Raw genomic sequence first — 14,481 nt, forward strand, 5'->3', positions numbered from 1 at the left:
GTGTCTAAGGCAGGGATAGAAAAACTTCAGTCCGCAGGCCACAAATGGCCCAACATGATCTTTTCGCCAGCCTCCAGGCAGATTCATAGGTACCACAGTGCTTAGGCTGGTAGTCGCATTTTGGGTACCGCCTGCCCTGTAATTCCTCCTTGCACTGTGAGCATGTGCACACAATGTTCACTACTGAATGCTGCGGCGCATGTCATTGCCAGAGTCTGGATGTACTTTGTGGGCAGAGGTAGCACGCAATTCGTTCCTGTGCCACAGGTGAAGACAGCAGCGGCAGCCCCCGTGTCTACTGTGCTCCAACCCCAATGATTCCTATTGTATGTACTCCAGTTCCAGTGTCACTTTTGTGATGTATATATACTCCAGTCCCAGCATCTTCTATGTGATGAATACAGGGCCGGTGTCAGCACCCGGCGCACCCGGGCAAGTGCCGGGGCCCTGAGCAGGGGGGAAGCCCACTCGTGGTTATGGGCAGAGGAGAGCGGTGCCAGCGCCCACCCTTCTCCCCCGCTTGCTCAGGGCCCCGCCAGCCGGATACTTACCTCTCCCCGTGCCTTCTCAGATCCGCTGTCTTCCTGCTGGGCACTCCCTGTGACGTCTCAGGTCAGAGGGCGCGGTGATGTCTTTCCACTGCGCCCTCCCCTGAGCCGTCACAGGCAGCGCAAAGCGGGACGACGCCGGCGACGCTGGAGTCCGGACCTGAGCAGCAGCAGCAGGTGATGAGGAGTGAGGTGAGTATTAATTTCTTTTTTTTAATGTATGGAGGCATGGAGCATTATATGGGGGGGTGAAATCCTGCATGGGGCATTATATGGGGGGGTGACATCCTGCATGGGGCATTTTAAAGAGAGGGGGGGATATCCTGCATGGGGCATTATAAAGAGGGGGTGACATCCTGCATAGGGCATTATATGGGGGGGGGGAGAAGTGATATCCTGCATGGGGCATTATATGGGGGGGAGTTACATCCTGCATGGGGCATTATATGAGGGGGTAACATCCTGCATGGGGCATTTTAAAGAGAGGGGGATGATATCCTGCATGGGGCATTATATAGAGGGAGAGGTGACATCCTGCAAAGGGCATTATATGGGAGGGAGAAGTGATATCCTGCATGGGGCATTATATGGGGGGAGTGACATCCTGCATGGGGCATTATATGAGGGGTGACATCCTGCCTGGGGCATTATATGGTGGAAACGGACATCCTGCATGGGGGAATTATATGGGGGGGAGGGACATCCTGCATAGGGCATTATATGGGGGGGAGAAGTGATATCCTGCATGGGGCATTATATGAGGGGTGACATCCTGCATGGGGCATTATATGGGGGTGACATCCTGCATGGGGCATTATATGAGGGGTGACATCCTGCTTGGGGCATTATATGGTGGGGGAAAGGGACATCCTGCATGGGGCATTATATGGAGGGAAAGGGACATCCTGCATGGGGCGAGAGGTGACATCCTACATAGGGCATTATATGGGGGGGGGGAGTGATATCCTGCATGGGGCATTATGTGGGGGGGAGTAACATCCTGCATGGGGCATTTTAAAGAGAGGGGGGTGATATCCTGCATGGGGCATTATATAGAGGGAGAGGTGACATCCTGCATAGGGCATTATATGGGAGGGAGAAGTGATATCCTGCATGGGGCATTATATGGGGGGTTGACATCCTGCATGGGGCATTATATGAGGGGTGACATCCTGCCTGGGGCATTATATGGGGGGGAGGGACATCCTGCATGGGGGCATTATATGGGGGGGAGGGACATCCTGCATAGGGCATTATATGGGGGGGAGAAGTGATATCCTGCATGGGGCATTATATGAGGGGTGACATCCTGCATGGGGCATTATATGGGGGGAAGGGACATCCTGCATGGGGCATTATATGGGGGTGACATCCTGCATGGGGCATTATATGGGGGTGACATCCTGCATGGGGCATTATATGGTGGGGGGAAGAGACATCCTGCATGGGGCATTTTATGGGGGGAAACGGACATCCTGCATGGGGCATTATATGGGGGGAGAGGTGACATCCTGCATAGGGCGTTATATGGGGGGGGAAGTGATATCCTGCATGGGGCATTATGTGGGGGGGAGTGACATCCTGCATGGGGCATTATATGGGTGGGAATGGACATCCTGCACGGGGCATTATATGGGGGGAAAGGGACATCCTGCATAGGCCATTATATGGGGGGGAGAAGTGATATCCTGCATGGGGCATTATATGGGGGGGGAGTGACATCCAGCATGGGGCATTATATGAGGGGTGACATCCTGCATGGGGCATTATATGGGGGGAAGGGACATCCTGCAAGGGGCATTATATGGGGGTGACATCCTACATGGGGCATTATATAGGGGGGTGACATCCTGCATGGGGCATTATATGGGGGTGACATCCTGCATCAGGTATTATATGGGGGGTGACATCCTGCATGGGGCATTATATGGGGGGGAGGGACATCCTGCATGGGGCATTATATGGGGGTGACATCCTGCATGGGGCATTATATGGGGGTGACATCCTGCACGGGGCATTTTATGGGGGGTGACATCCTGCTTGGGGCATTATATGGTGGGGGAAAGGGACATCCTGCATGGGGCACTATATGGAGGGAAAGGGACATCCTGCATGGGGCGAGAGGTGACGTCCTGCATTGGGCATTATGTGGAGGGGAGTAACATCCTGCATGGGGCATTTTAAAGAGAGGGGGGTGATATCCTGCATGGGGCATTATATAGAGGGAGAGGTGACATCCTGCATAGGGCATTATATGGGAGGGAGAAGTGATATCCTGCATGGGGCATTATATGGGGGGGAGTGACATCCTGCATGGGGCATTATAAGAGGGGTGACATCCTGCCTGGGGCATTATATGGGGGAGGGAGGGACATCCTGCATGGGGGCATTATATGGGGGGGGCATCCTGCATAGGGCATTATATGGGGGGGAGAAGTGATATACTGCATGGGGCATTATATGAGGAGTGACATCCTGCATGGGGCATTATATGGAGGGGAAGGGACATCCTGCATGGGGCATTATATGGGGAGTGACATCCTGCATGGGGCATTATATGGGGGTGACATCCTGCATGGGGCATTATATGGGGGTGACATCCTGCATGGGGCATTATATGTGGGGTGACATCCTGCATGGGGCATTATATGGTGGGGGGAAGAGACATCCTGCATGGGGCATTTTATGGGGGGAAAGGGACATCCTGCATGGGGCATTATATGGGGGGAGTGGTGACATCCTGCATAGGGCATTATATGGGAGGGAGAAGTGATATCCTGCATGGGGCATTATATGGGGGAGTGACATCCTGCATGGGGCATTATATGAGGGGTGACATCCTGCCTGGGGCATTATATGGTGGAAAGGGACATCCTGCATGGGGGAATTATATGGGGGGGAGGGACATCCTGCATAGGGCATTATATGGGGGGGAGAAGTGATATCCTGCATGGGGCATTATATGAGGGGTGACATCCTGCATGGGGCATTATATGGGGGGGAAGGGACATCCTGCATGGGGCATTATATGGGGGTGACATCCTGCTTGGGGCATTATATGGGGGTGACATCCTGCTTGGGGCATTATATGGTGGGGGAAAGGGACATCCTGCATGGGGCATTATATGGAGGGAAAGGGACATCCTGCATGGGGCGAGAGGTGACATCCTGCATAGGGCATTACATGGGGGGGGAAGTGATATCCTGCATGGGGCATTATGTGGGGGGGAGTAACATCCTGCATGGGGCATTTTAAAGAGAGGGGGGTGATATCCTGCATGGGGCATTATATAGAGGGAGAGGTGACATCCTGCATAGGGCATTATATGGGAGGGAGAAGTGATATCCTGCATGGGGCTTTATATGGGGGGTTGACATCCTGCATGGGGCATTATATGAGGGGTGACATCCTGCCTGGGGCATTATATGGGGGGGAGGGACATCCTGCATGGGGGCATTATATGGGGGGGAGGGACATCCTGCATAGGGCATTATATGGGGGGAGAAGTGATATCCTGCATCGGGCATTATATGAGGGGTGACATCCTGCATGGGGCATTATATGGGGGGAAGGGACATCCTGCATGGGGCATTATATGGGGAGTGACATCCTGCATGGGGCATTATATGGGGGTGACATCCTGCATGGGGCATTATATGGGGGTGACATCCTGCATGGGGCATTATATGGTGGGGGGAAGAGACATCCTGCATGGGGCATTTTATGGGGGGTAACGGACATCCTGCATGGGGCATTATATGGGGGGAGAGGTGACATCCTGCATAGGGCATTATATGGGGGGGGAAGTGATATCCTGCATGGGGCATTATGTGGGGGGGAGTGACATCCTGCATGGGGCATTATATGGGTGGGAATGGACATCCTGCATGGGGCATTATATGGGGGGAAAGGGACATCCTGCATAGGCCATTATATGGGGGGGAGAAGTGATATCCTGCATGGGGCATTATATGGGGGGGGAGTGACATCCAGCATGGGGCATTATATGAGGGGTGACATCCTGCATGGGGCATTATAAGGGGGGAAGGGACATCCTGCATGGGGCATTATATGGGGGTGACATCCTACATGGGGCATTATATAGGGGGGTGACATCCTGCATGGGGCATTATATGGGGGTGACATCCTGCATCAGGTATTATATGGGGGGTGACATCCTGCATGGGGCATTATATGGGGGGGAGGGACATCCTGCATGGGGCATTATATGGGGGTGACATCCTGCATGGGGCATTATATGGGGGTGACATCCTGCACGGGGCATTTTATGGGGGGTGACATCCTGCTTGGGGCATTATATGGTGGTGGAAAGGGACATCCTGCATGGGGCACTATATGGAAGGAAAGGGACATCCTGCATGGGGCGAGAGGTGACGTCCTGCATGGGGCATTATGTGGAGGGGAGTAACATCCTGCATGGGGCATTTTAAAGAGAGGGGGGTGATATCCTTCATGGGGCATTATATAGAGGGAGAGGTGACATCCTGCATAGGGCATTATATGGGAGGGAGAAGTGATATCCTGCATGGGGCATTATATGGGGGGGAGTGACATCCTGCATGGGGCATTATAAGAGGGGTGACATCCTGCCTGGGGCATTATATGGGGGAGGGAGGGACATCCTGCATGGGGGCATTATATGGGGGGGGCATCCTGCATAGGGCATTATATGGGGGGGAGAAGTGATATACTGCATGGGGCATTATATGAGGAGTGACATCCTGCATGGGGCATTATATGGAGGGGAAGGGACATCCTGCATGGGGCATTATATGGGGAGTGACATCCTGCATGGGGCATTATATGGGGGTGACATCCTGCATGGGGCATTATATGGGGGTGACATCCTGCATGGGGCATTATATGTGGGGTGACATCCTGCATGGGGCATTATATGGTGGGGGGAAGAGACATCCTGCATGGGGCATTTTATGGGGGGAAAGGGACATCCTGCATGGGGCATTATATGGGGGGAGTGGTGACATCCTGCATAGGGCATTATATGGGAGGGAGAAGTGATATCCTGCATGGGGCATTATATGGGGGGAGTGACATCCTGCATGGGGCATTATATGAGGGGTGACATCCTGCCTGGGGCATTATATGGTGGAAAGGGACATCCTGCATGGGGGAATTATATGGGGGGGAGGGACATCCTGCATAGGGCATTATATGGGGGGGAGAAGTGATATCCTGCATGGGGCATTATATGAGGGGTGACATCCTGCATGGGGCATTATATGGGGGGGAAGGGACATCCTGCATGGGGCATTATATGGGGGTGACATCCTGCTTGGGGCATTATATGGGGGTGACATCCTGCTTGGGGCATTATATGGTGGGGGAAAGGGACATCCTGCATGGGGCATTATATGGAGGGAAAGGGACATCCTGCATGGGGCGAGAGGTGACATCCTGCATAGGGCATTATATGGGGGGGGGAAGTGATATCCTGCATGGGGCATTATGTGGGGGGGAGTAACATCCTGCATGGGGCATTTTAAAGAGAGGGGGGTGATATCCTGCATGGGGCATTATATAGAGGGAGAGGTGACATCCTGCATAGGGCATTATATGGGAGGGAGAAGTGATATCCTGCATGGGGCTTTATATGGGGGGTTGACATCCTGCATGGGGCATTATATGAGGGGTGACATCCTGCCTGGGGCATTATATGGGGGGGAGGGACATCCTGCATGGGGGCATTATATGGGGGGGAGGGACATCCTGCATAGGGCATTATATGGGAGGGAGAAGTGATATCCTGCATGGGGCTTTATATGGGGGGTTGACATCCTGCATGGGGCATTATATGAGGGGTGACATCCTGCCTGGGGCATTATATGGGGGGGAGGGACATCCTGCATGGGGGCATTATATGGGGGGGAGGGACATCCTGCATAGGGCATTATATGGGGGGAGAAGTGATATCCTGCATGGGGCATTATATGAGGGGTGACATCCTGCATGGGGCATTATATGGGGGGAAGGGACATCCTGCATGGGGCTTTATATGGGGAGTGACATCCTGCATGGGGCATTATATGGGGGTGACATCCTGCATGGGGCATTATATGGGGGTGACATCCTGCATGGGGCATTATATGGTGGGGGGAAGAGACATCCTGCATGGGGAATTTTATGGGGGGTAACGGACATCCTGCATGGGGCATTATATGGGGGTTAGAGGTGACATCCTGCATAGGGCATTATATGGGGGGGGGAAGTGATATCCTGCATGGGGCATTATGTGGGGGGGAGTGACATCCTGCATGGGGCATTATATGGGTGGGAATGGACATCCTGCATGGGGCATTATATGGGGGGAAAGGGACATCCTGCATAGGCCATTATATGGGGGGGAGAAGTGATATCCTGCATGGGGCATTATATGGGGGGGGAGTGACATCCAGCATGGGGCATTATATGAGGGGTGACATCCTGCATGGGGCATTATATGGGGGGAAGGGACATCCTGCATGGGGCATTATATGGGGGTGACATCCTACATGGGGCATTATATAGGGGGGTGACATCCTGCATGGGGCATTATATGGGGGTGACATCCTGCATCAGGTATTATATGGGGGGTGACATCCTGCATGGGGCATTATATGGGGGGAGGGACATCCTGCATGGGGCATTATATGGGGGTGACATCCTGCATGGGGCATTATATGGGGGTGACATCCTGCACGGGGCATTTTATGGGGGGTGACATCCTGCTTGGGGCATTATATGGTGGTGGAAAGGGACATCCTGCATGGGGCACTATATGGAGGGAAAGGGACATCCTGCATGGGGCGAGAGGTGACGTCCTGCATGGGGCATTATGTGGAGGGGAGTAACATCCTGCATGGGGCATTTTAAAGAGAGGGGGGTGATATCCTGCATGGGGCATTATATAGAGGGAGAGGTGACATCCTGCATAGGGCATTATATGGGAGGGAGAAGTGATATCCTGCATGGGGCATTATATGGGGGGTGACATCCTGCATGGGGCATTATAAGAGGGGTGACATCCTGCCTGGGGCATTATATGGGGGAGGGAGGGACATCCTGCATGGGGGCATTATATGGGGGGGGGCATCCTGCATAGGGCATTATATGGGGGGGAGAAGTGATATCCTGCATGGGGCATTATATGAGGAGTGACATCCTGCATGGGGCATTATATGGAGGGGAAGGGACATCCTGCATGGGGCATTATATGGGGAGTGACATCCTGCATGGGGCATTATATGGGGGTGACATCCTGCATGGGGCATTATATGGGGGTGACATCCTGCATGGGGCATTATATGTGGGGTGACATCCTGCATGGGGCATTATATGGTGGGGGGAAGAGACATCCTGCATGGGGCATTTTATGGGGGGAAAGGGACATCCTGCATGGGGCATTATATGGGGGGAGTGGTGACATCCTGCATAGGGCATTATATGGGGGGGGGGAGTGATATCCTGCATGGGGCATTATGTGGGGGGGAGTGACATCCTGCATGGGGCATTATATGGGTGGGAATGGACATCCTGCCTGGGGCATTATATGGAGGGAAAGGGACATCCTGCATAGGCCATTATATGGGGGGGAGAAGTGATATCCTGCATGGGGCATTATATGGGGGGAGTGACATCCAGCATGGGGCATTATATGAGGGGTGACATCCTGCATGGGGCATTATATGGGGGGAAGGGACATCCTGCATGGGGCATTATATGGGGGGTGACATCCTACATGGGGCATTATATAGGGGGTGACATCCTGCATGGGGCATTATATGGGGGTGACATCCTGCATGAGGTATTATTTGGGGGGTGACATCCTGCATGAGGAATTATAAGATGGGAACAGCCTGCATGGGGCATTATAAGGGGGGAACAGCCTGCATAGGACATTATGTGGGGGGAACAGCCTGCGTGGAGCATTATATGGGGGCCAGTAGCCTGTACAGAGCGTTATAAGGGAACCAGTATCCTGTACGGAGCGTTATATGGGGGCCAGTATCCTGTACGAAGCGTTTTATGGGGGCCAGTATTCTGTATGGAGCGTTATATGGGGGCCAGTATTCTGTATGGAGCGTTATATTGGGGCCAGTATTTTGTATGGAGCGTTATATGGGGGCCAGTATTCTGTATGGAGTATTTTATGGGGGCCAGTATACTGTGATTCGCCGGTTTCTGAGCTATTGTGGAATTTACAATAGCTATCACTCATGTAATGTAAGACGTGAAATCTTTGCATTGTACTATACCTATATTTCTCTGCGGTATCTGTGTATCATGAATCGTGGTATGTGTTAAAGGGGCCCACTGAAACTCTTTTGCCCAGGGCCCAGTAAAACCTGGAGCCAGCCCTGGATGAATATGCTGCAGCCCCAGTGTCTCCTATGTGATCCATATGCTCCTGCTCCATTGTCTCCTATGTGCTGTATATTCTACAGCCCCAGCGTCTCCTATAGAATGTATATTTTCCAGCCCCTGTGTTTCCTATGTGATGTACATGCTCCAGCCCCAGCATATCCTATATGATGATTATGCTCCAGCTCCAGTGTCTCCTATGTGATGTACAGTACAGACCAAAAGTTTGAACACACCTTCTCATTTAAAGATTTTTATGTATTTTCTTGACTATGAAAATTGTACATTCACACTGAAGGCATCAAAACTATGAATTAACACATGCGGAATTATATACTTAAACAAAAAGTGTGAAACAACTGAAAATATGTCTTATATTCTAGGTTCTTCAAAGTAGCCACCTTTTGCTTTGATGACTGCTTTGCACACTCTTGGCATTCTCTTGATGAGCTTCAAGAGGTAGTCACCGGAAATGGTCTTCCATCAATCTTGAAAGGGTTCCCAGAGATGCTTAGCACTTGTTGGCCCTTTTGCCTTCACTCTGCGGTCCAGCTCACCCCAAACCATCTGAAAAATAAATTTTTGGTCCAATTAAACGCAATAGTGTGCCGCTGCAAAATGCTGTGGTAGCCATGCTGGTTCAGTATGCCTTCAATTTTGAATAAATCCCCAACAGTGTCACTAGCAAAGCACCCCCACACCATCACACCTCCTCCTCCATGCTTCACGGTGGGAACCAGGCATGTAGAGTCCATCCGTTCACCTTTTCTGCGTCGCACAAAGACACGGTGGTTGGAACCAAAGATCTCAAATTTGGACTCATCAGACCAAAGCACAGATTTCCACTGGTCTAATGTCCATTCCTTGTGTTCTTTAGCCCAAACAAGTCTCTTCTGCTTGTTGTCTGTCCTTAGCAGTGGTTTCGTAGCAGCTATTTTACCATGAAGGCCTGCTGCACAAAGTCTCCTCTTAACAGTTGTTGAAGAGATGTGTCTGCTGCTAGAACTCTGTGTGGCATTGACCTGGTCTTTAATCTGAGCTGCTGTTAACCTGCGATTTCTGAGGCTGGTGACTCGGATAAACTTATCTTCAGAAGCAGAGGTGACTCTTGGTCTTCCTTTCCTGGGGCGGTCCTCATGTGAGCCAGTTTCTTTGTAGCGCTTGATGTTTTTTGCAACTGCACTTGGGGACACTTTCAAAGTTTTCCCAATTTTTCACACTGACTGACCTTCATTTCTTAAAGTAATGATGGCCACTCGTTTTTCTTTACTTAGCTGCTTTTTTCTTGCCATAATACAAATTCTAACAGTCTATTCAGTAGGACTATCAGCTGTGTATCTACCTGACTTCTGCACAACACAACTGATGGTCCCAACCCCATTTATAAGGCAAGAAATCCCACTTATTAAACCTGACAGGGCAAACCTGTGAAGTGAAAACCATTTCCGGTGACTACCTCTTGAAGCTCATCAAGAGAACGGCAAGATTGTGCAAAGCAGTCATCAAAGCAAAAGGTGGCTACTTTGAAGAACCTACAATATAAGACATATTTTCAGTTGTTTCACACTTTTTTTGTTAAATATATAATTCCACATGTGTTAATTCATAGTTTTGATGCCGTCAGTGTGAATATACAATTTTCATAGTCATGAAAATACAGAAAAATCTTTAAATGAGAAGGTGTGTCCAAACTTTTGGTCTGTACTGTATATGCTGCAGCCTCAGTGTCTCCTATGTGATTTATATGCTCCAGTCCCATTGTCTCCTATGGGATGTATATACTCCAGTACCAGTGTATCCTATGTGATGTATGCACCAGCTCCAATGTTTCCTATGTAATGTATATGCTCCAGTGTCTCCTATTTGATGGGTATGCTCCAGCCCCAGTGTCTCCTATGTGATGTATGCACCAGCCTCAGTGTTTCCTATGTGATGTGTGCTCCAGTCCCAGTGCATCCTATGTGATGTAAGTACAGCAGTCTCAGTGTCTCCTATATTATGTATATGGAACAGTATCGGTGTCTCCTATGTGATGTATGCTGCAGACCTCTCATCTGCCGTGTAATATATATCTGTGTTCAGAACATCTTATTGCTGCGATCAGTTCTTACAAAACTTATCGCAAAGTGTAGACTACTCTCCAGACCGGTGCAAACCTGAAAAAGCAGTTGTGAATAGCAACATCTTCATTACCAACTAATGTCGCATATTTCAACAAAAAGAAGCAGCTCCAGCCATCACATTAGGGGTGAGTTAATTGTTTGACCAAATATAGCAGGATAATTTTCAAGGTGATAATTTTTTACAGCCCCCTAATAATAGTATAAATATCAAAAATGGCCCTTGCGCCCTTGGCAGAAAAGAAGTTCTTTAGCTCCGCTCTAAGGGTTTGTATGTGACAGTGTTGCAAATATTTTTGTGACTGATCCATACATACGGAAAATAAACCGATATAGACATATGGAGAAACTGTATTGTCATTTACAGATATTTCTGCTACAAATTTGGATTCTTGACATTATTGTCAACTATAGAAATATGGCTGGTTCTTAACTCTACTGTCATATACGGTCTCCCAATGGCTATGACTACTACATGTAAATACAGTAACATCAAGGGAACATTAGTGATTGGCAGCTATGTAATAATTTGCGCAGTGAAATGTTATACGTGTAGCTGTCAGCCTGTGCAGTTTGTGAATTAGGGTGAAGTCTCTGCAATAAAACAGCTTTATTTCTACACTGGAGTCCTGGCTGCAGAATGGTGTGAGGTGTGATGTCATACTTAACAAGGATGTAGACTGGGAGGCTGATGTATAGCATAGGGCATAAGTCATGACTCTGCGTGGCTTCACTCCCTTACGGCTCTATTATGGATGGTGAAACTATTGCTAGTGTAACCGCAGCTGTGCTTCTCAGCTTTCCCTGATATAACACCAGACTGCAGACAGACTTGGGACCACAAGGACACGTCATAATGTAAAAAGCTATAAAACACTGCTGTTGTAAATAGGCTTTGCTGCTGTGCAGGATGTTGTACAGTATGCAACCATATAACACTATCTTTACCAAAGAGAATTTCAAGATGCAACCTCAGACGAAATTTTCCTTTGTGCAATGTACATTTAAAGGGAGTGTGTCATTAGAAAATGACTTGTTGTTTAAATTAGGTTTTTATGTTAAAATATATTTTTTCAAATTTGTTGATAATGCTTTTATGTTTTTGTTAATGTTTTTTTTTTACAATTCTCCGTATCACTATTGTTATAGCAGAAGATGAGGTCCCTCAAGTTTAAAGGCCCCATCTATGCTATATAAGTCTGACAGTTACTTTAGGTCAAAACAACAGCTAAATGTTCCTTCCTTGTATCAATAGAGACTAACGTGTCCTTGCTAGTCATCAGAATGTATCTGATTAAATGTGTCTGAATAAATGTATCTGATTAAATGTTTCAACACTAGCATAAGCATCACGAGAACAGAAACCAGCCTTTGTGTGCTAAATTGTATAATCGGACCATATATGGTAAATCCGTTTCCTGCCTTCAGGGTGTATATAAACCCTATGCTTTGTAATAAAGTTAGAGCTTGTTTGACACATACATCCTGTCCTGTGTCTCATTCTCTCCGATATCGTAATCCAAGGATAGAAGACCCAGAAAGCAGTGACGTCAGCTGGTGCCCGAACAGGGACCTGAGTTAATCTACCCAGGGGGTGCTCGACCGGTCCGAGACGTGGGACGAGTGAAGCTCTCTGTTGGTGATATATACAGCGCTGAGGTAAGAATAACTGTTATATTCTACCTAAAGTATATCACTACCTAGAAGAGACTCCCTCACCCCCGAGCGGTCGGCTCCCAGGTAATTCACAGATTGTTGTCTGGCTCAGGTCCCTTTGAACCAGTAGAATCCCCTCAGATAAATTGTCAGTCCTGCCTTCTATCCTTTGGAAAAACTTAAGAATGAAAGTATGGATCCGATTATTGTGTTGTGGGTGTGTCTCGGGATCGGTGTTTTTGGTCAGTTTTTCTGGTTGGCGTATAAGTCCTGGAGGGCCAGTAGTGGTGTGGTTCAGAAACCTTTGTGGCCCATTGTCTAAGTGACTGAGGAGTCTACTCTAAGTGAGGAGAACCGAAAGAATGGGGAACCAAAATGCCAAAGAAGGCATTACTGCCAAAGACTTAGTAGTACGCAGAGAAGGGAAACAGTCACTGATTGGAATTGACAAAATATTGTGTAAAGCGGGAATGAATGAAAATGGAGAGATGAACGGAGAGAAATGGAAATCCTTCTTTAACTCCTATCATGGATGGCTGAAAGATAAGGGTCTGTTGAAGACAGTGGATGTATGGATGAATGCATGCGTTCATTTTGAAGGAAAGATTGAAGAACTAGGAGACGGATGTTACAGACTGACAAAAACCGGAATGACAGATTTTTCTCCCTATCTGCCCCCGACGTCACCCCCACCCCAGTACCAGAATTCCCAGGAACCCAATTGCTGGGTTTGCCCCAGATGTGGACAGCAGAACCCCTTGACAGTAGACATCTGTGTGGCATGTGGAGGACCGAGATCCCACCCAGCTAGTCTATTCCCAATGAGAACGATAGTTGTGCCAGGAGCACTGGGAGCAGTAGCAGCAGCAGCAGCAGTAGGGGACGCAGTTGTTCCAGGTCAAGAAACCCGTACAATGTTAATGTATAGACCATTGAGTCCCTCAGAACAATTGGCATTGATTTCCCAGTTGCCAGATCCGTCCCAGTCCTCGATGGGTTTTGCCAGAATGATAAGAACCATACAGGATACGTACAATGCAACTAGGTTGGATTTACAAGGGGTAATTAAGGGAAAATTGGCAGATGAAGTCCGCTATGATAGGTTGATAGATGAGACAAAAAAACAGTATGCCAATAGGACCGGACCCGTAGATGCAGAATCTAATGATGCAGCAGCCGGAGTCCTATTCGCAGCAGCGTTGGTAAAGGCATGTAAAGACAGACAGGCAGAGAGGCAGGTTACACTAGAAGACTGGGTTCAAGGTAAGGAAGAAGACCCCAAAGATTACTTTTGGGCATTAAGGAGAACTTGGTCAGAAATGGGATTTATTCCCGAAAATAAGACTAGTGAGAGGGTATTAGCAAGTGCTTTCATGAATGGACTAAAGAAGGAGATTGCAGAGAAGGTAAAAGCAAGTAGACCAGACTGGAGATCAGTGAAAGCAGAGGATTTGGCTAGAATAGCCCAGGGGGCACAGCATGACATAGCGCAGGCAAAGAGAGCTGCCAGAGTACACATAGTAGAGACTACCCCTAGAAACAACAGAGACAAAGGACGGACTGCAGGAGGAGGACAGAGACTATGTTACGGATGTAAAAAGCCAGGACATTTTAGAAAGGACTGTAGGACCAACCCGTATCTAAATGCTCAGAGTACGGGTCCTCCAGCCGACCAAACAACACCCCCATAGGATAAGGGTAGCTTGCACATGAACCCCCTCATCTCCTTACCCCCAACTCCCAGTTGTATAGTGCAGGTGAACCTACCAGGGGGACA

Source organism: Phyllobates terribilis, unplaced genomic scaffold, assembly GCF_046119375.1.
Source record: "Phyllobates terribilis strain yellow unplaced genomic scaffold, ASM4611937v1 Scaffold_11__3_contigs__length_659146591, whole genome shotgun sequence".
NCBI classification, from domain to species: Eukaryota; Metazoa; Chordata; class Amphibia; order Anura; family Dendrobatidae; genus Phyllobates; species Phyllobates terribilis.